The sequence below is a fragment of the Lissotriton helveticus genome, chromosome 5_1 (genome assembly GCF_964261635.1).
Source record: "Lissotriton helveticus chromosome 5_1, aLisHel1.1, whole genome shotgun sequence".
Classification (NCBI taxonomy): Eukaryota; Metazoa; Chordata; class Amphibia; order Caudata; family Salamandridae; genus Lissotriton; species Lissotriton helveticus.
The window spans coordinates 1,544,607,122-1,544,625,659 of record NC_136065.1 but is presented as its reverse complement, the minus strand read 5'-3'; the positions used below and the strand labels follow the sequence as shown (position 1 = coordinate 1,544,625,659).

The window sequence follows — 18,538 nt, the reverse complement described above, 5'->3', positions numbered from 1 at the left end:
GTAATCAGATGTGGGGGCACGCAGCCAAGAAAGATTATACGCTGGAAATCCTTCCCATCACTCCGTTGTTAACTGCATGAATGAACCAAGACTGCAAAATTAACTTCGGTTCACGACGTGAACTTTCAAGAGAATGTCCAAGGTAATCTTGCAAGAGAAGGTCTAGATAGAAGGACCTGCATCTTATCAGACTGGCCTGCAATTTCACTAGTATAAAATAACTAACAATTGGGAAAGTTGTCTAAATGTCGGATTATTTCCCCATTTGAAATATAACCTTGAAGCAAAAAGTAATCCAAAAGGAAGACAAAAATACATCACAAGTATCTAGGAGTTATCGAAACTATTCCTAAAAGGTGTTCAAGCAGATAAAGTCCACATTGTTGTGTCAAAAAGCAATACAGTGCATTTTTGAAACCATCCTTTTATGTATCCTCTAATGGCCCATTTCGAAACTTTAAACACAAACAAATGAACAGTATTTTTTGTGACATGGGTGGCAACCCTGGTGGGTGAAAGGTGAATATACATAGCATTTTAACTTAAGTGCACTGTCACTCAGCAAGTCTTTAAACACTAAGGAATACCTTATCTGAAATGTGTGGAAACACCGTAAAAGTCCCTTGAGGGGAGGAGAGGAGAACCGGCATGCCAATGGGTACCCTTGTTAACTAAACTGGATGACAACCCTAACACAATCGGCACCATGTCAGCAGCACCATTGCTTGCAGTCATGCGTTTTGCTTTTACAAGGCAATATTGGAATGTTTATAAACTGAATTAGGTCAACAAAGTGGATTAAGAATACAAGTCCCGGAATGCATTATTTTATGAAAGGAAAGGCCCAGCCCCAACAGATTTGTGCACTTAAAATATGGGTCATCCGAGGAAGAGTGAGTAGAACAGTAAATCACTTTTGACAGCATATTCAGGTACCACAAGTTGTGTTACTTACATGATAAACTGGCACCCGAATACAAAGGCAACAATACACTAGATATCGCAACAAACGGTTGTTCCACCTGCCTACAAGTACATCATTCAAAGGAGCACATGTGAAGCACGTAAATGTCGGCCAGTTTCACAGTGGAAACGCAAAAACGTCACACGTATGTAAAATAATTCCGTCCGTTACTTACACAGGACGTCAGTAAATTCAGCCCCTCTTCCGTTACTGATCTTTTACCTACGACTTTTGTCCCAAATTTCAGTAGTTCCGGGCCACATAAACGCCAATCCCATAGAACAAGATATTCAGAGTGTCGTCTGCAAGAGGGAGGGAATCATAATATGTACACTTTTCTACGATTGGAGCATTTTAACAACAATTCAGCCAATCCTAGAGTGCTGCACAGACGTTCAAAGTGCTCATTGGCTAAGGAGTCCGCACGTGTATCTCCGATATATAAACACTACGTAGCCGTCCTATGCCAGGCAGTTTTGCGCAGTCTGGATTTTACTTGGTCTGATTCAGGGCATACAGCGTCTGCCCACTCTTTTCACAGGGTGGACGCCTGCCAAGAAGTTGGGCCCCACTGAAAATATACTGAATTCGTCCCAGTGTAATTTGCAAACACCGGGACACATTCAGCAGCACCTGCACCTTGTCTGCTTTTGATCTTCAACAACGTGTAGGCGGGGAGGGGGCTTTCTTCTTTCAGATTCCTGCTGGGCCCATGACAAAGGCCCAATCTGAGGGGTCATCAGGCCTCCTTTTTTCCAAGTCTCCTGGCTCCAAGCAGTCAGGAGCCTCACACCTAGAAGCAAATGCAGCAGAGGGGAAACAGGCTCACACCTTGTTATCACTTCACACATACATAACAGAGGCAGCTTTTCACTTTGTTCAGACTCTGTTTAGGAGTTATGCATGCACTGTAAGAATGTCAGATGTGTAGGTCTTTCCCAGTATTTACACAAAATAAATAGCATTTTTATAGTGCTTACTACCCCAGAGGAGGAGGTGTAATTATTTATCACAAGTTTTCTTGTAAAGCACTATGGGTAAAGGAAGTTTAAGCTGACAAAAGGCAACATTGTTTTATGTGTAGCTTACAAAAGTGTGAATCTTCAGGAGGGTTTCCCTGTATACTGAAAATGTGCTCCAATGTACTCATGATATACATGTTAAACATATATGTGAGCGCTTAAGATCTGATGTCACTTCCTATGATGCCATTTCCTGTGATGTCACATGCATACCGTTTAACTCAGTTACTCCCCCCACTTATTTTTTCAGGTCTTGTGCCCTGCTGTGATTTAAGGGGAGTCATTTGGGCGGGAGCATAGGTAGTTCTGGGATGGTCCCACTGTCACAGTCACCCATGTTCCACACGGCAGGAGCGTGGCTGTTCGATGTTATCCGGGCTCTGATGTGGGGTTGTAGTAAGTGGGGTGGGGAACAGAGTAGTTTAACTATATTTACTGACTTTGATATGTTGATTTGTATAACACTGTAATCACCCAAGAGGTTATCCAGGCACTTGTGCAAAGTGTGTAGGTGTGTGGTCTCGAGGTGCTTATATAAAGAGCCAGGTCATCAGCTCTTGCAGAACTCAATAAATGAGGAGGAGGCTCTGATGTGTTGAGGGAGGTGGTTCCATATCTTGGGTGAGATGTAGTAGAATGGGCAACCTCCAGTTTTGCTTTGGCGGATGCGGGCGAGTGTGAAAGTTAGGGTGAGGCGGAGCGAAGGTGTCTGGTGGGTTGGTGAAAGTGTATGCGGCTGTTCAGGTCAGTGGCATAACAAAAGCCCCCACTGCCTCCGCGCTCCTGGGGCTCCTTGTGGCACAGGCAGGTCCCTGACTTGAGAGCTCCAGACTGGGTCAGGAGCATGGGGGGACCCCTGCATGTACTTTGCAGGAGGGCCCCCTCAAGTTTCTTTACACCACTGGTTCACATATTGTGGTCCTTTCTTGTGTAGGGCTTTGGATGTGTGTGTGAGAAGTTGGAATTGGCTATGCTTGAGAATGTGAAGCCAGTGTAGCTTTCTGAGGTGTAGTGCGATGAGGGTGCTGCGTGGGATGTCGAGTATGAGTCATGCTGTGTTCTGGATAGTCTGCAATCTATGTAGGTGTTGTCTCGAGATTCCGGCGTAGAGAATGTTGCCTTAATCGCTTTGCTGCCAGGCCTTCAAGGATGGGATGAAGGTCGATCCGCAACTGTCAGCCAGTGCCCAGATTATAGGAGAGACTAATCACGAAGTCTTGAAAAAGATGGCAGCATACCACTAAATATGCATCGAAACGCGTGACGCAGGATAATACACAACCAAGAGAACCCATCTGACCTGGAAGTCTAGAAGATATTGGGCCTAGGTTTAGATTCTAAATAAGCAGGTTCTCAGATGTGTAACTGTTAGACCTGTCTGCTTCTGGGGATACTCTAACCATTATTATTTATTTTTGTCCCCCTTAGCCTCCCAGAGTTTCTATTTTTATTTTTACATATGTCCATCAGGATTTTTCAATGCTGTCAGGGGGCTAGATGTTCCTTGGCTATGACGCCATTTTTCCCTCATAACCTGTGAGGCCTAGTCAGGCCCCTTGAAAATCTAGGGATCTCCAGAAACCTAAAATGGTGTCCACCAACTGCCATAACGGACACTACTGGAGGACAGGCCCATAGGCTAACATAGGGAACTTTCTAGAATCAACCAGAGACTTCTGCAGGTCTCAGGCCACCCTATATAAGGCCAGTGACCAGCAGCCATTTTGTGCTGACCCCAGAGTAGAGGAGTGAGGCAGTGGTGAGAGGAGGTGGACACACTGAGAGCAGCTAGTTTGTCTCTGAGGCTGACAGTTTCTTCAGAGGATTGTTCCCCCTTCAACCTTTGACCGATCCCTCTCTCTCAAAACATCACTTGCTGATAAGAACAGTAAGCTCCTTGAGGAAGAAGACCCTTCTGCATTGGAGCCCCAGTGAATCCTCTCAGGACACCCTTAACTGAGGGTATCCCTGACTACGCACACCCAGCGCTGCGCTTACCGGTGCTGTGGAGCAGCTGTAGTGAAGGCGGGTGTCTGTGGCACCCTAGCGACCTGAGGAGTGAAGGCGCCGTGTGTGCACATCCTTCCTGAGAGGCCGGAGTAAGAAGTGACTGACCAGGAGCAGCGGCGCTGCTGCGATCGGCTGTGGGACCCCGGGGGCACCAGCCGCGTCAATCCGAGAAGGAAGCGCTGCCGCGCATGCCTTGAGCGCGAACGCTTCTGTGGAGGCAGGAGGGGCCTAGGATCGAGCAGGCCCGGGAGAGCAGCGTCACCGGAAGAGCAGCGTCCTTCCTTGGAGTAAGTGCGGAGGCGGGAGAAGAGCGAGCGCTTCCGCGCATGCCCGGCGGAGTAGTGCGCCTGAGGAGAGCCGGTCGCGTCAACAAGGAAGCCGACCGCGTCGGAGCTTCAGGTGTTCGACCCCCCCCCTTGAGGAGGCAGAAGCGCCACAGCGGACGTTGCGGTAGGGAGCCTTGGGGCCAGGAAAACCTTCCCCGACCTTCCCCAACAGCCGTCTGCTGCCGGGCTCCCTCGCGTGTGAAGGACCCAAGCGTGACACGCCTACAAGTAAGCCGGGTAGTGTGGGAACGGGAGGCGGCAGCACCGGGTGAAGGAAGCAGGACAGTGGGGCTACGACCCACACAAGTGACTAAACAGTCCAGAGAAGCCTGACTTCAGGAAGCGGGCTACTGAACTGCCTAAGCCAGGCTTAAGTAACCAATAATGGGCTCAGAAGAGAGAGGTGGAAGCGGTGCAGAGAACCACAGGGTTCCTGAGTAAAAACCTTTATAGGTTATTGATAAATGAAGAAGTAGAACCTCTACCAGACAAGTGTGCCTGTACATTAGAGTGGGGGGTACCTTGTTAATATTATTGTGTCTTCCCTTTTAGCCACATTACTGGTGGGGAATGCTGTGAAGTTCTACAACCAGGTCATTCTGTTGAGTTGAGCGGTGCTTAAGAGCTGTGGGGTAATGTACCTGCGAATGAGTCTTTAAAAACGTATTACACTGTCAAACTGCATTTTCCCTTCTGTAAACATATAGTGGTGAAGTGTATTGTGACCTGAATAACTACAGACCTTAAATGTACCCTTGATCCTCAAATTCTGACCAGGAAAAATATTGAAGTGTGATCTGAATTTCATGTACAAGGTGTAATTTGATTGTCTTTTATCCCTGACTAAAAAGTATAACGAGAAAAGCATATTATTTTTATAAAAGGTAACGGTATTTTTCCAAACAGAGGTGTTGTGTCTTTATTTTAGTGGTTCATCACTGAGTTACTGTGAGTGAGACTTGTAAGTACTTAGCCAACGCCTTGAGTTAGCTGTAGACCACTACTGTGCCAAGCTACCATATGTAGGCTTGGGTAATCTAGGTCCAACATAATTGGTGTTTCAGCGGTGGGATCACGGATTTGTACTTACACTCACTTATTAGTAACGCAGTGCCAACCACGAGACCTCACCTGGAGTTTTCTCCCTGCGGCCCTCCTAATTTACATTTTTGATTTTTCTAAATTTACTTCTGGTGGTGGGTGGAGGTTAACCTCAGGTCACTTCGTGGTTTTCTCCTGTGAGTAATTTTATACCATGGCAAAGCTGGAGGTGAATCTTAAAGAGCTGGAAGCCAATACTGTGGCCCAACTCAGGGATTGGTGTCAGCAGAACGGGGTATTTTTTAATAAAGGTGCCAAGAAAGGAGAGTTGCTGACAAGCATAAGGGCATGGTTAGAAGCTCGTCTAAGGGAGGAACCAGAAACGGAAGTGGGTGATGGGGACACTGTTACTGAGGCTGCATTGCTGAACCAAATGGGGAGAGGGAATCTTCTGACAGGTCCCAGGATACCTTCAAGGGCAAGCAGCAGCGTTTCAGACAGGGGCTTAACCGAAGCCGAGCTGGAAGATAGGAGGGAGGAGAGGAGGTTGAAAATAGAACTAGCCAGGATGGACATGGAAAGGGAGGATAGGAGGTTGGCGCATGAGCGAACCATCAAAGAGATGGATTTACAAGCCCTAAACCGAGGATCCCCCAAATCAGAGAATGGTGGCAGCGATACCCAGACCAACATCAAAGAACCTAGACCGTACCTACCAAAAGATATTATGGCTTGTTATGTACCCAGTGACGACATTGCTAAATGGCTAGCCGCCTACGAGGTCTCGCTGAGGGCCCATGGGATTCTGGAAGTCCACTGGGGAGGTGGGTTATACAAATACATGCCCCCCACTGGCAGGGATACTTTGTTGGCTCTTGACCAGAGTGAACAGACCTACTATCCGGCTATGAAATCAGCGCTGCTCAAGAAGTTTGGGTTGACCCCTGAGAAATATAGGCAAAAGTTCCGGGGCAGCTACAAGCTGGGCACGCAAAACTGGGTAGATTTCTTGGACTACTCCAGGAAGGCCCTGGAGGGTTGGGTAAGAGGCAGCGAAGTAGGAGACTATGAGGGACTATATGACCTCATACTCAAGGAACACCTACTCGAGAAGTGTCTTCCCGAACTAAGACAGCATCTGGTGGACAGCAAGCTGACCAGCCCCAGGAAGCTTGCTGAGGAGGCGGACATCTGGGTTAGTACCCGGGTGTCGACTAAGGGGACTGGAGGGAATTCCCAGAAGCAAGGACAGGGCGCCCCCCAGAGGAAAGAGGGAGGGGAAACTAAGAGGGAGTTCTCAAAAGGGCCACAAAATACTTCGCAAGGAAGGGGCAGAGGATTCATCCCCAAGAGTAACCCCCCTCGCAACCCTACCCCTGGCCAAAGCCAGCAGCCAAGGGTTGTTCATTGTTTTGAGTGTGGTGGTGTGGGACACTATAAAGGAGATGTGAGATGCCCAAAAAGACCACCCCCTCCCACTGGAGGAAAAGCCCCGGGAATCACTAGTGTAGTGCTCGGGGAGGAGATGCCTTTGGTTAATGGGGGGGAGCGGGCGGGTGTCACCTTAGTGTCCCTGGGAGATAAGGAGATGGTTCCCAAGACCCAGCTGCCCTCTAATACTACTAAGTATGAGCAGTGGGTCACCATCAATGGCCGTAGAGGGGAGGCTCTGAGAGACACAGGAGCCAGCATGACTATGGTAAGGAGTCAGCTGGTGTCTCCAGAGCAGGTCATCCCAGATGTACTCCATCCCGCCGTAATGGCTGACGGCAGAGTGGGCCACTACCCTGTGGCTGAGGTTCCCTTTGAGTGGGGAGGGGTTGCAGGTCCACTTCGAGTTGCCGTAAGCCCTGCCGTGCCTGTTGACTGCCTGTTAGGGAATGATATGGAGCACAATGCTTGGAGGAGGGTGGAGTACCAGACTCACTCTGCGATGCTGGGACCCCCTGACTGGACTTGTGTCAGCACAAGGTCCGCGACTGCCCGAAGGGGGAGTTCACTGACGCTGGAGCCTGGAACAATGGCCCAGCCGGCTGCCAGAGAGGAGAAGGACAAGAGGCCGGAGGACCCTGCCTCGACATCTCCACCTCGTGAGACAGCTGGACCACCTACGGAGGTGGATCTGGAGTCCACAGGGGAGAATGTTGCTTCCCTGGAGAACCTACCCATCCCTACTGAGTGGCATGTGGAGGGAGGTCCTTCCCGGGAAGAGTTCTGCAAAGCTCAGAAAGAGTGTCCTACTCTCGAGGGGCTGCGGCAACAGGCCAACGCCCAGGCAGCGGGAAACATTGAAGGGAGCTACCAGATTTACTGGGAGGATGGACTCCTCTACAGTGAGCCCAAGGCACCTGGCCACGGTTCAGCCAGAGCCTTGGTGGTCCCTCAATGCTTTAGAGCCTTTCTACTGGAACTGGCTCATGAGATACCATTGGCAGGACACCTAGGACAGGACAAGACCTTTGCCCGGCTTGTCCCCCATTTCTACTGGCCTCGAATGAAAGTGGCGTCGGATACGTATTGTCGGACGTGTGTGTCTTGCCAAGCCAGTGGGAAAACTGGGGTGAAGCTAAAAGCTCCCCTGGAACCACTACCTGTCGTTAGCACCCCCTTTGAGAGGGTGGGCATCGACATTGTAGGGCCATTGGATCCACCAACTTCAGCTGGACACCGGTTCATACTGGTTTTGGTGGATCATGCCACACGGTACCCAGAGGCAATACCTCTGAGGACCATCACTGCACCTGCAGTGGCAAGGGCCCTGATGGGGATCTTCACCAGAGTGGGTTTCCCCAAGGAGGTCGTTTCCGACAGGGGGACTAACTTCCTTTCAGCATACATGCGGGCTATGTGGAAGGAGTGCGGCGTTACCTATCGGTTTACCACTCCTTATCACCCACAAACCAATGGTCTTGTGGAAAGGTTTAACAAAACCTTGAAAGGTATGATACGGAGTCTACCTGAGAGCCTACGGAGGAAATGGGACATCCTCCTACCCTGTCTATTGTTTTCCTACAGGGAAGTGCCACAGAAGGGAGTGGGCTTCAGCCCCTTCGAACTTTTGTACGGGCACCCTGTAAGGGGACCTCTCAGCCTGGTGAAAGACGGATGGGAACAGACTCCCAGGAAGCTTCCCCAGGACGTGGTGAGCTATATGCTGGCCTTCCGGAGCCAAATGGCTAAGTTGTGGAAGCAGGCTTCAGACAACTTGGAGGCCAGCCAAGCAGTTATGAAAGAGTGGTATGACCACAACGCTCACCCAGTGGAACTGGAGCCTGGACAGAAAGTGTGGGTAATGGAACCTGGAGAGCTAAATGCCCTCCAGGACCGTTGGACAGGCCCCTTTGAGGTTTTGGAGAAAAAGGGGAAGTCCATCTATTTGGTGGATCTTAAGACCCCGAGGCAGCCCCACAGGGTGCTGCATGCCAATCGCCTCAAGCCACATCATGAGAGGCCCGAGGTTGTCTTAATGCTGGTAACCGATGGAGCAGAGGAAGAAGAAAGTGAACCTCTCCCTGATCTTCTCTCGTACAAAGAAAAAGATGGATCAGTGGAGGGAGTGATTTTCTCGCCATCCCTGACTTCTGAACAACAAAGTGATTGCCGCCAGATCCTGGAGCAATTTTCTCCCCTATTCTCCCTTGTCCCAGGTAGGACCCACCTGTGTACCCATGACGTGGACACAGGAGACAGCCCACCTGTGAAATCTAAAATCTACCGGCTGTCGGACAAGGTGAAGGCCAACATCAAAAGTGAAGTCGCCAAGATGCTGGAGTTAGGGGTGATTGAGCCTTCTGGTAGCCCTTGGTCTAGCCCGGTGGTTTTGGTACCAAAAGCTGCCCCACCAGGCACCACACCTGAATTGAGATTCTGTGTGGACTACCGAGGCTTGAATTCAGTAACCAAAACTGACGCACATCCCATCCCACGGGCGGATGAGCTTATTGACCGGCTGGGAGCTGCTCAATACTTAAGTACCTTTGACCTAACTTCAGGGTACTGGCAGATTTCCCTTACTGAAGAGGCGAAGGAAAGGTCAGCCTTCTCTACACCTCAGGGACACTACCAATTTCGTGTGATGCCCTTTGGGCTCAAGAATGCCCCTGCCACTTTTCAGCGGCTGGTGAACAGGGTCCTTTCAGGAATGGAAGCTTTTTCTGCTGCATACCTGGACGACATTGCTGTCTTCAGTAGCAGCTGGGAGGACCATTTGCAGCACCTGCAAGCTGTTCTTCATGCCCTGCAACAGGCTGGCTTGACCATCAAGGCCAGCAAGTGTCAGATCGGACAGGGGTCGGTGGTGTACCTAGGTCACTTGGTGGGCAGAGGGACGGTGCAGCCCCTCCAGGCAAAGATTGAGACCATCATCGCCTGGGAGCCCCCCAAGACTCAAACAGAGGTCCGAGCCTTCCTGGGCCTCACTGGATACTACCGTCGCTTCGTGAAGGGGTATGGCACTATTGTGGCACCCCTCACTGAACTTACTTCCAAGAAGCAACCCCGACGGGTAGTCTGGACGGAGGCTTGCCAGCGAGCCTTCATGACCTTGAAACAAGCATTGTGTTCCGCTCCCATTCTCAAGGCCCCTGATTTTGCTAGAGAATTCATTGTCCAAACAGATGCGTCAGAACATGGCATTGGGGCAGTGTTATCGCAGCTAAATGATGAGGGCTTGGATCAACCCGTGGTCTTCCTGTCTAGGAGACTACTCCCCAGGGAAAGGAGATGGAGTACAATTGAGAGAGAAGCCTTTGCGGTGGTTTGGGCTCTGAAGAAGTTGCGGCCATACTTGTTTGGCTCGCACTTCCTAGTTCAGACTGACCACCGCCCCCTTCGTTGGCTGATGCAAATGAAGGGGGAGAATCCCAAGTTGCTGAGGTGGTCCATCTCCCTACAGGGAATGGACTTTAGGGTGGAACATCGACCTGGGACGGACCATGCCAATGCAGACGGTCTCTCCAGGTACTTCCGCCTTAGTGATGAGGACTCCCAAGGGGTTGGGTAGTTCTCCCCACTTTCAGCTGGGGGGGACGCGTGTTAGACCTGTCTGCTTCTGGGGATACTCTAACCATTATTATTTATTTTTGTCCCCCTTAGCCTCCCAGAGTTTCTATTTTTATTTTTACATATGTCCATCAGGATTTTTCAATGCTGTCAGGGGGCTAGATGTTCCTTGGCTATGACGCCATTTTTCCCTCATAACCTGTGAGGCCTAGTCAGGCCCCTTGAAAATCTAGGGATCTCCAGAAACCTAAAATGGTGTCCACCAACTGCCATAACGGACACTACTGGAGGACAGGCCCATAGGCTAACATAGGGAACTTTCTAGAATCAACCAGAGACTTCTGCAGGTCTCAGGCCACCCTATATAAGGCCAGTGACCAGCAGCCATTTTGTGCTGACCCCAGAGTAGAGGAGTGAGGCAGTGGTGAGAGGAGGTGGACACACTGAGAGCAGCTAGTTTGTCTCTGAGGCTGACAGTTTCTTCAGAGGATTGTTCCCCCTTCAACCTTTGACCGATCCCTCTCTCTCAAAACATCACTTGCTGATAAGAACAGTAAGCTCCTTGAGGAAGAAGACCCTTCTGCATTGGAGCCCCAGTGAATCCTCTCAGGACACCCTTAACTGAGGGTATCCCTGACTACGCACACCCAGCGCTGCGCTTACCGGTGCTGTGGAGCAGCTGTAGTGAAGGCGGGTGTCTGTGGCACCCTAGCGACCTGAGGAGTGAAGGCGCCGTGTGTGCACATCCTTCCTGAGAGGCCGGAGTGAGAAGTGACTGACCAGGAGCAGCGGCGCTGCTGCGATCGGCTGTGGGACCCCGGGGGCACCAGCCGCGTCAATCCGAGAAGGAAGCGCTGCCGCGCATGCCTTGAGCGCGAACGCTTCTGTGGAGGCAGGAGGGGCCTAGGATCGAGCAGGCCCGGGAGAGCAGCGTCACCGGAAGAGCAGCGTCCTTCCTTGGAGTAAGTGCAGAGGCGGGAGAAGAGCGAGCGCTTCCGCGCATGCCCGGCGGAGTAGTGCGCCTGAGGAGAGCCGGTCGCGTCAACAAGGAAGCCGACCGCGTCGGAGCTTCAGGTGTTCGACCCCCCCCCTTGAGGAGGCAGAAGCGCCACAGCGGACGTTGCGGTAGGGAGCCTTGGGGCCAGGAAAACCTTCCCCGACCTTCCCCAACAGCCGTCTGCTGCCGGGCTCCCTCGCGTGTGAAGGACCCAAGCGTGACACGCCTACAAGTAAGCCGGGTAGTGTGGGAACGGGAGGCGGCAGCACCGGGTGAAGGAAGCAGGACAGTGGGGCTACGACCCACACAAGTGACTAAACAGTCCAGAGAAGCCTGACTTCAGGAAGCGGGCTACTGAACTGCCTAAGCCAGGCTTAAGTAACCAATAATGGGCTCAGAAGAGAGAGGTGGAAGCGGTGCAGAGAACCACAGGGTTCCTGAGTAAAAACCTTTATAGGTTATTGATAAATGAAGAAGTAGAACCTCTACCAGACAAGTGTGCCTGTACATTAGAGTGGGGGGTACCTTGTTAATATTATTGTGTCTTCCCTTTTAGCCACATTACTGGTGGGGAATGCTGTGAAGTTCTACAACCAGGTCATTCTGTTGAGTTGAGCGGTGCTTAAGAGCTGTGGGGTAATGTACCTGCGAATGAGTCTTTAAAAACGTATTACACTGTCAAACTGCATTTTCCCTTCTGTAAACATATAGTGGTGAAGTGTATTGTGACCTGAATAACTACAGACCTTAAATGTACCCTTGATCCTCAAATTCTGACCAGGAAAAATATTGAAGTGTGATCTGAATTTCATGTACAAGGTGTAATTTGATTGTCTTTTATCCCTGACTAAAAAGTATAACGAGAAAAGCATATTATTTTTATAAAAGTTAACGGTATTTTTCCAAACAGAGGTGTTGTGTCTTTATTTTAGTGGTTCATCACTGAGTTACTGTGAGTGAGACTTGTAAGTACTTAGCCAACGCCTTGAGTTAGCTGTAGACCACTACTGTGCCAAGCTACCATATGTAGGCTTGGGTAATCTAGGTCCAACAGTAACCTTGATGACTAAAAATTGATGTCTTTTGTTTGTCTCTCCCCAATGTGATTTCTTACTCTGTTTACAAATCTAGTGTAAAAATAAGTTTACTATTGCCTTTTTTTTAAATTCCTTTTTTTATTGTATTAAATTGTGTCAATGAATTGTTTTTAAACTGTATTGCAATAATATTATTTATGTGTATGTGCTCTGTGACTATGATGTACTAGCTTCAAATGGTTTGACAAATGTGTATTGTAACAATAACACTTGCTCTCCTTTGTTTTAATACAAATTTGTAATTTTTAAGAGATGTGTGGATAGTTTGGAACTCATACAGTTCACTGTTCATATAAGAACGTATGGGTATATGTATGAGAATATTAGTGCGCTAGCCAAGGGATAATCTCTGTTATACCGATCCGCAACTGACTCTTGCCATTTGACCTTCTTCCAGTATTCGCCCCATTCGTGAGTAAGTAACCAAATCATTACAATAGAATATACAAACATCAATATTCTTCAAGAACTTTCACATGCTTCTGGCCCCCATAATGTTTTGTCCACATAAGGTATCCAAGCCAAATTTGCATCCTTTTCTAACAGCATCAGCTATTTCCACAGAAAACAGACCTCTCTTTTGCAATGTGCCTAGCTGTGGATTTTGGGCCCTAGCTCAGCCGGCACTTAGGGAAATCTAGCAAATCGGTACATTTCTGAAAAACAGACACCCAGGGGAATCCTGGATGGGGGGACTTATGTGGCTCTCACCACGGTCTGCCGCCCAGAATCCCTTGCAAACCTCAAACTTTGTAAAAAGAAAAACACATTTTCTTCACATTTCTGTGATGGAAATTTCTGGTATCTGCGGGGAGCCACAAACTTCCACCTACCCAGCATTCCCCCAAGTCTCCAGATAAAAATGGTACCTAACTTGTGTGGGTAGGCCAAGTGCCCACAACAGGCCCAAAACGCAATATATTCAATATTTTTCCACAGAAAACTGGTCAACCCACCATTCCCATAAGTCCCCCGAGTAAAATGATACCTCACTTGTGTGTGTGGGCTAAGGCCCTGCGACTGGGAAAGATTAAAAACTTACAGATTAAGGGGATAGCACAGCGAGTTCTAAGTGCTATATTTTTGTTTATGTATGTTTTTAGCTTAACTCTGTATTGGACAGCCACACAAGTGAGTGCCAGGGAAAGAAGTAGCTGTGGAGCAGTCTTTGGTCCTGTTCAAGGGCCAATTGTTTTTAGGCAGTAAATTCCTAGCAAGAGGGCACGTTATGGAGTTAAGATGTATATGCTGTCTGAGAGTAGTACTGGATATGTCTAAAATTTTAGGCTCTAAACTGGTAGGGATTCCAGTATTGACCCCCCTGGTTGTCTGTCTACTTTCGGAGTTACAGAGAAAATTGTGTGGAAACTTGGTAGAGGACTTTTTAACAAAGGTTACCCTTTATATTTAGACAACTTTTACACTGGTGTGCCATTGTTCGGGGAATTGTTCAAAGTGGACACTGTTGCTTGTGGCACAATCTGCTCTAACCACAAAGGTTACCCAAAAGAGCTGGTTTGTAAAAAAACTTGTGAAGGGGCAGTGCAATGCCTTGCTTAGCGATGAACTTCTAGCTCTGAAATTTTCTGATAGGAGAGATGTCTAAACGCTGATTACCATCCATGATGTAAGACCTTCTCCTGCGCTGCTTAGGGTCGGGTTGCTGAGGTGCGCAAACCTGTGTGCATTGTAGACTACAATAAGCACATGGGTGGTGTAGATCGAGTAGATCAGAGGTTGGAACCTTACACTGCTGTTCGTAAGGCGTATGCTTGGTATAAGAAGTTGGCTATCCATTTGTTCCATTTAGCAAGCTACAATGCCTTTGTTGTATTTAAGGATTGCTCCCCAGAGACAAAGAGGACATTTGTTCAGTTTCAGCAGTCACTGATAGGCAGCCTTTTTTAGTGAAACAGGCAGACGTTCCTAGAGAAGCTGTGGTGGAGGATGTGGTTAGATTGAAAGATCGCCACTACCTGATCACCTTCTTACAGCCAAACATGACTTTCCCGCTAAGAAATGTAGAGTCTGCGCTCTAGGAATCCTGATATTCATTATTTCATCATTCCCTTCCATCATCACCTTTGCTAACTTTCCTGATGGTCCAATACCTGCCATTTTGTGTGATAACACTGCCTCTGTTCAACATCACTATTTTCATAGGATTCAATAAGTTAGCTTTTCCCCTCTGTAGTCTCATGGGTAATCTTATGCGTACAGCATTTCCCATCTTCAAATCTGGCAACATCACGTTCCGGGTAAGACAGAGAAGGTCAGCACCTCTGTCGTGTTTGCAATATGTTAGATTCTAAATGTATAAGCGTGCTCAATGTAAACACTGTGCCACCTAACCAGTGTTACCCTGTACAGGAAAAACAATTTTCCTTATACACTTGAAATCGAAAAAGTATGGTTCAGAGCACAGCATCAAGTTAGTTTTGAAACTGACCCTGTTGTCAGTTAGAATTAATTAATCGTAAATACAGCACCAAGAAAAAACACACAATGGAGAAGGTGGTACAGTCCAAATGCAAGTGTGAAAATGTAGAAACTCTTGATATTGTTGACACGAAGTTGTAGCGTAGATGCAGACAGCCGACACGTGTTTCGTCGTGTAGATGACTTTATCAAGGCTCAAACTTTAAACTGTGCAAGGACATATAAAATCTAGAGTCCCCTGAGTAGATTTTGGAGTTAAAACAGCAGTTGCAATAGTCCCAACATTGGACTTGGATCTTGAGTATGGATACGTCACTTTCTGGCACTTGTGATTGTTGCGCTCATTATAATAGACAAGACTAACTACTAGTCTAGTCCAAGTAAAAGTCTGCCTTCCAAAACATGAGTGATAGAGTTATTAATGACCAGGCGTCCTCTTCTGGCTCGCCTCCGTCTCTTCTCTCTGTTCCCTCTTTCTTGGGCTCTTGCCTTCTCACAAGGCTGTTTTCTCACTTGAATTCCCTTCTACAGCCTTTGTCCTCCTCTCTCACCTCACCTGTCTGTGTTCTACTCCCATTTGTTAGTTGCTTCCTCCTTCAAACCCCCACCCGAACATGCCAAGACAACTCCTCTTTCAGATTCCCCAGCTATGTGTGTCCTTGTCGCCTCCCCCACCTTTGTGTTGTAGTGTATTATTCTGGTTATGTGTCCTTTGTCTGTTTCTAAGGTGCCTCTAGCCTGGAAGGAAGACACTACAGGATCATCTGTGACCTGATCATGTAAGTTCGTCCTTTCAACTTCCCTCCTTCCCTTACAGAGACATAACCCATAACCCACTTATCATGTCCTTGATGTTGGGTTAAACCGGTTGGTAGCCCATGGGCAGTGGCATCAACTCTAATGATGCATATCTTGCCCATGGTAAAATGTCACAACATGGGAGTACAATTCCAATTAGTTTCCCAAACCCGTCGCTGAAGGCTTTGGGAAACCTGTCAATGAGTTTGGAACTTAAATCATCTTCCTAAATCGACAACGAATTCCTTAAAGGAATGGTTCACTAAACCATGTAGAGTCGTAAAGACCAAGCTCCCGAGAGACATCAAAAAGGGAACTACTCAGGAGATAAGGAATTGTAGAGTCTTATATCGACTTACAAAAAAAAGCCATAGAAGCATGGGAAAGCGAAATCTGGTCTTGACTTCTAGAACCTTTGCCCAACATTGATCTTAAGAAATTATGGCAGTTAGTCAATATAGGTGTTGGGAAACCAGCAGTCATCAATCCTGCCTCACGAATTGGTCACCCACTTTGGGAATTTGTATGCTGGTGCCCATAAACCAACCATGGTCCATTCTTACCCGGATGATTGCCTTATATCTAACTCTCATTAGACCCCAGTGGTTTTCTCCCTTGAGGGGACTGCTCTAGCAGTTGCCTCATTTAAGCAAGGGAAGGCACCAGGTTTGGACAAGATCCCTTCAGACCTTTTCAAATCAGATACCTCGATTTGGGTTCCTTATATCAATTTGATCACTAATGCAGTTGCGGTTGAGGCACCTATACCTGTCTCATTGAAAAGTGCTGAGATAGTACCGGTCTTTAAGAAGGGGAACCCTAGTAAACCTTCAAACTACAGTGCAATAATCTTCATAGCTATCCTCCAGAAGGTTTTTGTAAACAAGTGTTGGAGTGGCTCTTAGATTAGTGTGATGAAAATCTAATTCTTTCGGCACAACAGGCAGGCTTCAGGTCCCAAAAAAGTTGAATCGATCAGGTTTCTGCTTCCTCTTGGTCAAGGGGAAGACTGGAAACATAGGAGGGGAAGGCCTTTTTGTGGCATTCGTTGATCTGAGTGCGGCCTTTGATTTGGTCCCTAGAAGAAAATTGTGGGAGGTTTTACACAGGATGGGCACTATTAGCAATCTGCTACACATAACCAAGCTTCCCCATGAGGGGAATTATGCAGGGGTCTGGTGTGTCACATGAGGGGATTTAACTGAGGCTGTTGCCATTGAGAAGGGTATGTGCCAAGGTTGTGTCCGTGTGCCTACGCTTTTCCTTTTGTACATTAATAATTGTGTCAAGTATTTGTTTGACTGTGTCAACAACTCCCCTGCCTTGGCTGAACAGAGTCCTGTCCTTTTTATTTTGCGGATGACACTCTTTTACTGGCTAAAACCAATAGGGTCCTCCTAAATTTGATTGACATCTTTTGGTTGTTTTGCACCGGGTGTGGTCTCGAAATTAACACTTCTAAAATTAAGCTGATGACCTACTCCAAGAAAAAAGGGGCAAAGAGTGCCATTAACATAGGAAAGGAAACATTAGAAAGGGCTGGGAAGTTTGAGTATTAAGGAGTTCGACTGGCAGACTCTGAATCTTGGGATTCGCAGATCGTCAAAAGCTCATCCACGATTGAATTCAGAGAAGATGCAAGAATTGCTGAAAAGGCTCATTGGTCTCCAATTCTGCCTGCAATGGAAATTTACAAGCAGCAAGTTGGGGCTCATCAATGTATGGTGCCAAACTATAGGGCCACTGTAACCTGGGTACGTTGAGTGTTGTTGAAAATAGTTTAATTAGAGTACTTAATGGCCTAGAGGGGGGCGCGCCACTAGTACCTTTACGATTGGACCTAGGTATTACTTCAATTGTAGAGCCGACGGCCATGACACCATTTCTATACTGGGTGCGTATTTAGGCTACCAGTGAATTGCACCACTATAGTCCGGGGCTTGTAAAGAACCTAAAATTGCAGCTATCCCTAAAAATCAAATGGTTGGTCTTTGTATAAAAATCATGGTTTTATTTTGGCTAGGCCAACTTTTGGGAGGATTCCTCTTCTATTTGTGCTAATATTTCCCCAATGGTGAAATTACAATTCCAGGCGAAAGCTGCCCGTAATGAGTTTGATCATTTTAAGGGCAGCCTAACTAAAGGTTTTCTATCGCACAAATCTTGAACCAAACCAGAGGAATTATTTTATTATTTTTGCCCGGGACGTGCTCGCTCATTGTTTTTGAAGTTTAGATATGGGAACCTTCCAATTGCTGATTATACCTCATCATTGAATGCCGCCAGACCTGAGCTCTTTCACTGGATCTTTTGCCTTTCTATTGATGAAACAGAGTTGCACTTGTTGTTCTTCTGTCCTTTGTATGTTATAGGTAAAGTAAGTGGATTGTCCCCCTTTGCCGGTGCCTGAGTTTTATGGAAAGAAGGCAAGCACTTGGAATTTGTAAAAGTGACTCTTCAACAATAGTCACAGTCTCTGTATCTAAGTTTATGTATGCAGCCTGGTCCTTACTGCCACTTACTACCCCCTAGCCTTACTAATTCCTAAATTAAAAAACCCTTAAATTCTCATACCCTTACCCATACCCTTACCCACATAACACTTTACTATCCCTTAAAGCCCCCTGCACTTATTGATTCCTAAAGCCTAAAAACCCTTTTCCCTTTAATTCTCTTGGCTGCATAGTTACCTGCATGGTAAAGTCTTATGTTGTAAAGTGCCAGAAAATGGCATGCATAGTACTTCCCTGGGTGGTAACTGCTGCTTTGTAAAAGAAACACATGGTAATACCTGCGTTGTGAAAACTTTATTCCTGACCAGCATGTACAGGCTGTCACCGAGG

General features: G+C 47.6%; 1 protein-coding gene across 3 annotated transcripts in view; it reads right to left on the bottom strand.

The window, feature by feature from the left end:
• LEMD1 (LEM domain containing 1) overlaps window positions 1-1,266 on the bottom strand; it is a 561,429-nt gene extending 560,163 nt beyond the window's left edge. For 2 of the 3 annotated variants that reach the window (XM_078644617.1, XM_078644620.1), the window contains exon 1: window positions 1,140-1,266. The gene's annotated coding sequence lies outside the window, so the exon portion shown is untranslated. Of the gene's footprint in view, window positions 1-955; window positions 1,106-1,139 lie in introns of those variants that run through there. The other variant, XM_078644619.1, reaches the window with a different exon arrangement.
• Window positions 1,267-18,538: the final 17,272 nt, after the last annotated feature.